This window comes from Hippocampus comes, unplaced genomic scaffold (genome assembly GCF_001891065.2).
Source record: "Hippocampus comes isolate QL1 unplaced genomic scaffold, H_comes_QL1_v1.1 scaffold86, whole genome shotgun sequence".
NCBI lineage: Eukaryota > Metazoa > Chordata > Actinopteri > Syngnathiformes > Syngnathidae > Hippocampus > Hippocampus comes.
The window spans coordinates 5,451,196-5,458,156 of NW_017805882.1; the positions used below are offsets into that span (position 1 = coordinate 5,451,196).

The following is a 6,961-nucleotide window of genomic DNA, read 5'->3' on the forward strand; positions in this document are numbered from 1 at the left end:
TTTATACCAGTCCAAACGAGCAGATAGGCAACAGGTGGGTGATGAGCTGACGAGTCTCAGGTGTGAGGTGCAGCGCACCCTGGCTGAGGAGGCTGCCTGGCTGGCCCCTCCCTAACACCACCGCTTCACTAAGAGACGCAATAGGTATCAAACATCAAGTCTCTTGTTAAGTTTGCCTAAGTAGAGAAAATACATCCACCAATTCATATGGAGGAATACATTCAATACCTGAAACTAAAATTAATCACACCTTTACAAAATGTCCTGTTAAAATGATTATCTTTCTGTTGGATGTATCTTTTTCATGGAGGAAAGAAAATAGATTATCCAATTCCTTTATCAAACACTGCATTTTCTTGCCATGCTTAGCTTCTATGATTTTCCAGTAATAATTATAAGCTGCAGCATCCAGACGGCACTGAGGTGAAGAGCAGAGCTGGTTAAGTAAAGCAAGGAACAGCTGAAAACAGTCAGGCAACTAATCAGCAGTGAAGCTTAGGCACAAGAAATGGATTAGAGGGAGTAGGTCTTCAAAATGAACAGGAAATGAACAGAACAAGATGCAAACAACCATTCATTCCTGGAGGAAGCTGAAATACTAGCAGAAAAGCAACGCAAGCATGGGGAGAGGATTGCAAATTACACAGGAAGATTCAAACGCCTCAGGCAGGGGTAAGGAACTCCGGTTCATCGAGAGCCATGTCCTGCCTGTTTTAGGTCTCACCCTATTCCAACACACCACATTCAACTGATCTTGATCGTTTCAGGCTTGTACAGAGCTTGCTGATGAGCTGATCTTTTGAATCAGACTCTTGAAACAAGAATCTGGCCAAGAGGATCGATGGCTTTGACAGCAGGTCACTCAGAACCATCATGAACATCAGCTGGCACCTCCCTGTTACTAATTCAGACCTCTTTAAACGTACCCTTCAGCCCCCCACATCTCAAGTGGCCACCCAGAGGCGCATCCGTTGGCTTGGAAATCTCTTCCGATTACCCCTGGAACACCCCACTCGTGCCATCTTTTCATTCGACCCAGCTACAGCCGGCTGGAAAAGGCCATGCGGCGAACCCCACACCAGATGGCTTGATGTCATCAGGGAGGATCTCCCGCACCAAGGGCTTACCCTGGAGGATGCAGCGGACCTGGCTCATGACAGTGGTCTTTGGCGGACCCTGGCGAAGCTGATCAGCTCTACGCACTATGACGACCCCACCGAATAAGACCGGGCCCTCGCATCGCAAAAGCATTTATTATTTATTGCATCGAAGTAGAGAGATCTAAAACAGGCAGTATATGGCTCTCAAGGAACCGGAGTTCCCTCCCCCTGGCCTAAACCCAGAACTGGGAGGCAGACGTGCTTATCCCTTGATCAGCGTGCTTCCTACTGTGATTTTGAAAAGTATATGGGCGTAAACATTTAGAATCATCACATTTAAAAATTACATCAGTTGTCCTGGTGCTTGTTTCCCAAATATATTAGCGGGTGTGCATGGGCGAATGAAAGGCAACAACTGTGCGCTTTCTAAGTTGCTTTGTAGGTCACTTCATTCATTGACATTCCGAGTAGATCCGGTACATCAAGTAAAGGAAGTCGCGCTGATTATTTGCAGCAATGACTGTTTATTTTCATGATCTCAAATCAATTTCAGTTTTGGCAATTCAATGCTACTCCGTGTTAGCTTCTTAGCACTCATTTTTCCCATTTCTTGTGCGTGTGTAACGTCAGGTTTGATGCTTCGGTGACAGCCACACTGGCGTGTTGTTTATCTGTTTAAATTTGTATTCAGCTGCAGCGCTGGGTTGTTTACATCCGTGGTTTACACGTGTATTCAAGCTGGTGCGGGGCACCGTCCCGTTGCAGCTATAGTCCGGGTGCTCCGAAGCTTTTTGGCCTTCGAATGAGACAAACCTAACTATTTAGCACGGAGGTAGTGCTAACACATACAGCATCCATTTCAAAGTCGCGCGGGCCACACTAATATTAAACTTTCATATCAAGGCGGGGGCCTCAAACTGGCATCCTGTGGGCCGCATTTGGCCCGCGGGCCGCGAGTTTGAGACAAACTGGTTTAAAGCATATGACACATTTCATGGCAATAAAAGATTAAAAAAGATTCTTCAAAATACCTGTATGTGAATCTCATACGGAGGCTCTGCAATATTTTGTTTCTGTTCCTCTTGCATAAGCTCCACATCAACTGCTTCACATGCTGCACATCTCATTTTTTTTTCGGAACCATAGCAACAGCCACAGTTACATGGTTGTTTTGACATCATTCAACACCACTCTCGTACAGAAAAGAATGTGTGCCAAAGTATCATGTTTAAAAGTATGACGTAAGTAAATGGGCTTTTAAAATAGGCTGAGCCCTCCCTTCGCACAGCAGCCTTTTTAGGGGGCTAACAATCTCATCGATTTGTGTCAGAGGTATCGGGTGACAGTCTGACAATATCAAATCATTGCTTACATAATCTTCAATCTAATAATAATCTTATTCAACAAAACAAATGAGATGCAAAGCAAATGAGTGGTCGCTGGCTAGTCAGTCATCGTGACAATCGCCAGGCCAAGGATGGTATGTATGATGACTTGCTGCCTTTCATGTTTTACAGTATGTTACAAAGTTACAATTCATGGTGAAAGGGAGTGAGGCTGTGGTTTCAAACTCGCGGCAAGTCAGGAATGCTGGTACAAATTGCGAAGTTTCAACAAAGTTGAACTTCATTGTCTTTATTTTGAATTTGTAAATACCTTAAAGCACAGGTGTCAAACTCAAGGCCCGGGGGCCAGATCTGGCCCGCCATATCATTTTATGTCAACTTTCATGATGCTTGCTAAAATTGCTACCAAAATTTGAAATTCTCATTTGTAATAAATAAGAGTGACACTGTAAGCATTTCCTTGTTACCAAACCCCTCATTACAGTAACTTAAACAGTAGGCGAATAAACTGTTATTCTTGACTTCTTTCTATGGTTTCAGTCATAATGGCCCTCCAAGGGAAACTGGCCCTCGACAAAAATGAGTTTGACACCCCTGCCTTAAAGAATACGGGCTATAAGATAGTAACGGTTATACAAGAGCACCTTCTTGCTGGAGCAATATATGGTGATTTACATGATCCGATTAGTCATCTTATTACAGCTACTATCGGTAACTGGCCAACTCGCAAAATAATTGTTTGCGGCAGTCCGAGTTGAGAATTGTTATTGAATAGCCTACACACAGAATGAATTAGGGTTCAACATGAAGCTATATTATTAATGTGATCTGCATCAAACTTTTCAGGGAATGCAGAAATGAAAACCTGAATTAGAGGGTGTATGTGTGTGCCTGCGAGCGGGTGTATTTGTGTGGTTAAAGTCTGCAGAATGTTACCTCTAATTTTGCATGTGCCTCAGCATTCACACAAATGCCCTGAGCATCCTTTGGACAACGATGAGCAACATCAGACATGCAGACGGTGGTCAAACCAGAATTACACTTGTCTAAAACCGAAGAACAAAATAAGTTCCACGATGCAGGTATGTCACGAAAAAAATCTATTAAATATCATTGAAGAGAGTTTTGTGACACAAATAAAATCAGCCCACAGGTAATTGTAAGCAGAAGTAATTATTTTAATGAAGTCTCCATACAATCTGGGTAAGTATGGTCCCACATTGTCCACTCATAAATAGTGGAAAACGTCATGGAATTAAGCACAACAAATGTATACTTATCTGACCTCTGAAACGTGGGAAAGAGCCTCATTTTAGGGGCTCATAAGCTACACCAGGGGTAGGGAAGTCTGGTTCCTTGAGAGCCATATCCGGCCTGTTTTAGGTCGCTCCCCACTCCAACACACCTTCCTTAGTTCCCTACCCCTGAGCTACAACCATCTTTGGAATTGTGTGTCAATCTATGCTTCAAAATTAACTATTGTAGAACTGAGTGTCCACACTTGGTCACGCTACCAAAACTGTAAAGGAAGTGGGAATGGTGTGGTGTCCTGTTTGTAGATTAAACTGGGGTGGAAAGGAAGGAATGAGTGTAGAAATGTAATGTGTGTGTATGGTGTGTGCCAGCCTGATCATGTGCACTGAGAGGGTGGGAGAAGAACACAATTGCTCACACACACACACCTTAGAGGAAACATTGTGTATGCATAGGTGGAGTTAACTTATAACTGAAAACCTCTGCCCTCCCAACTGAACCTACTGCCACCCCCCTGTCACACACCAAGTAAAACTGTCAAGAACCGGCAGCGGGTATTAGAATTAAGAATTACGAATATATATATGAACATCACAATTTTATTTCAAAAAAAGTTTTTATTTGGATTGGTTTGTACTGTAGGCTCGTGTTGTTTTGTGCATACAGCAGGCAGTGTGATTTACAGTCAATGCATTTTTCAATCCTCAACAATTACAATTAGCTCCCATAATAATCTGGGTGTTACTGAACAAAACTATGACAAAATATTTTCTTGCAAAATAACTCAAAACACAGTGTTCCAAATGAATATGCACAATCAATTAAAAAAAAAGAAAGAAAAGAAAGAAAAAGCTACAAAAACAGCCCATCAGGTCATTGTTGAGCATCTTCCCTCATTTGCAACTTCCCTCAAAAACAACAAAATGGCCAGATTCTTGGTTGTCAATGAAAGATTAATCTGAGTGACTAAACTATAGTGCGGGGTGCCTAAAAATGGGTTAGTTCCAACAATCATCAATGTCAAACCTGTTAAATATTTACAAAAAAAACCCTGTGAAATATTTACATGCGTAATTTCTTCTCGAACTCCAAAATGGGCTGAATTCTCTATTTGTGATTGGAAACTGAAAGATAGCCAATTACGAAACAGCCTGAAGCACAAATAGAGGCGCAACTGTCTGCATTCAGTGTTTGCATAACGTATCTCACAAGTCATTCACCACAATGGAGAAGACCAGATAAGCTAACAGTTGAGCTAACCTCTTCCAATTCTTCTAATTTTTTCTGCTTCTTTGGTACTTTCTAGTGGCCTTGAAGCACTGTGGCACTTTGGTCCCTTTCACAGGTGCTGCAGCCAATGTTATTGCGTGTGTGCATTGTGCTGTGTTTATTAGCTTAAATACAGCACACACTCTAAGACAGGGGTCTCAAACTTAGTTCCTGGAGGGCCGCTGTCCTGCATGTTTTCCAAATCTCCCTGTTGCAACACAGCTGACTCAAATGATCAGATCATCAGCAAGCTCTGCGGAAGCCTGACATTGAACCTGTTCATTTGAATCAGGTGTGTTGCAACAGGGAGACTTAGAAAACATGCAGGACAGCGGCCCTCCAGGAACTAAGTTTGACACCCCTGCTCTAAGAGCAGTAAGCAGACACGTAAGGATTTTGTTTTATTCATCATCCGTGGGGGTCTCTCACAATTTAAAAATGAATGATTTTAAAAATCATCGTGTGTAGCCCACTTCAGGAACCTGTTGTATGTTTTTTTGCATATCATGGAGTCTATTTAAAAAAATATCAAATGCCATTGGTGCTCATTTGAGAATGCAAAAATTAGCTCCCAGAGTTGCTGGTTGCAGGGATACTGCTAACCACCCTCACCTTCTTGTCTCGGGAACCACGTGGCTTTTCGGTCACTCTTCATCTCAATCGTGAATCATTAGAAAAAGAACAAAGGTGCATGAGATTATTGAGACAAAATGAACACAATATAATTCACAGATATTGTTATGGACATACTATAACTACTTTGGTCCAGTGATTGATGATATGGAGTATGATCATGATCATTCGAAGTACTCCGTAATTTGGAACTTAGCTCTTTAACCATGCTCCGGACATCCAGTGTTCACCTGATAATTGTCATTTACAAACCAACACAAGACTTACTTCAGGAGTTTAACAAGGAAGTGACTGGCAATGATTCCAGCCGCATATATGATGACCATGACAAGTAAAACCAAGCCACGCCGCAAAAACAGCTGTGTTACTGAGAGAACATTGCCCACGACGGTGGTTGCGGTTTCATGCTGCTCAGGAATGGGTTGGCCTGGCTCGCAGTCTTGCATCTCAACCATGAATTCAACAGGGACCCGGACCCCTGCTCTATGTTGAGCCTGATCAGACATGTTCAAATATGTCACAATGGAAATCACTTGAATTGCATGTCATATTTGTGTTTTCAGCGAACTGAGTGACACACCTCTTCGGTAGCCTTTCTCCAATCAAGATTGTACAAATATGCGATAAAGAAAATAGCCTGCAGTACCACACAGATGGTAAGACCAATCCAAAGTCCTGTTCAAGAAACAACAGAAGCCAACAGACTCAAAAGTGTCTCATTCTGATGATTGCAGAACGTATGAGTCCACGATAATGTTATTTTCTTACCTACGACGCCCAATGGTGTTTTAAACAATAAAGACACACCGATGGGAAAGCCAATGAAGTAGTGTCCAATCAGGTTCGACAGAGCACCGACCTTTTGTTTTCCAAGTCCTCGAAAGACACCTCCACTCACACCCTGGGTGATAATTGCAGGGTTGATGTGAACATTGATCATTCTATCATTAAAATGTCTGATGTGATTATTTGTCTCACCGCAATAGCATCAGCAAGATGCATCAAGACAAAAATAACCATGACATCAGCAGTCCTGTTCAAAATGTCTCTGAAGAGAAAAGATAAAGTCAGGAAAAAAAACAAAAAAGAAAAACTGATACAACACAATGTTAATTTTCAGTTTAATTCATCAATGGATCCTCTCTGCGGAACATTGAGAGCTTGTTTGCTCTTCCAAGAAGTGGATGGATGATTGTACAGACAAACGTATACATGTCCATTCATCCATTTTCTCATCCACTTAACTTCACGAGGGTCGTGGGCGTGTCGTGCTTAAGTCTATCACAGCTACCTTGGGGCAGTAGGCGGGGGACACCCTAAACCGGTTGCCAGCGAATCCATGCTCACACTCACACCTAG

At 42.4% G+C, this 6,961-nt stretch overlaps 1 long non-coding RNA gene across 1 annotated transcript; it reads right to left on the reverse strand.

The window, feature by feature from the left end:
* Positions 1–5,391: 5,391 nt before the first annotated feature.
* Positions 5,392–6,663, reverse strand: LOC109527273 (uncharacterized). Its single transcript, XR_002170503.1, has 3 exons — positions 6,581–6,663; positions 6,371–6,503; positions 5,392–6,277 (listed from the first exon to the last, which is right to left on the reverse strand). It is a non-coding gene; the product is annotated as an uncharacterized LOC109527273 (long non-coding RNA).
* Between the last annotated feature and the right edge of the window lie 298 nt (positions 6,664–6,961).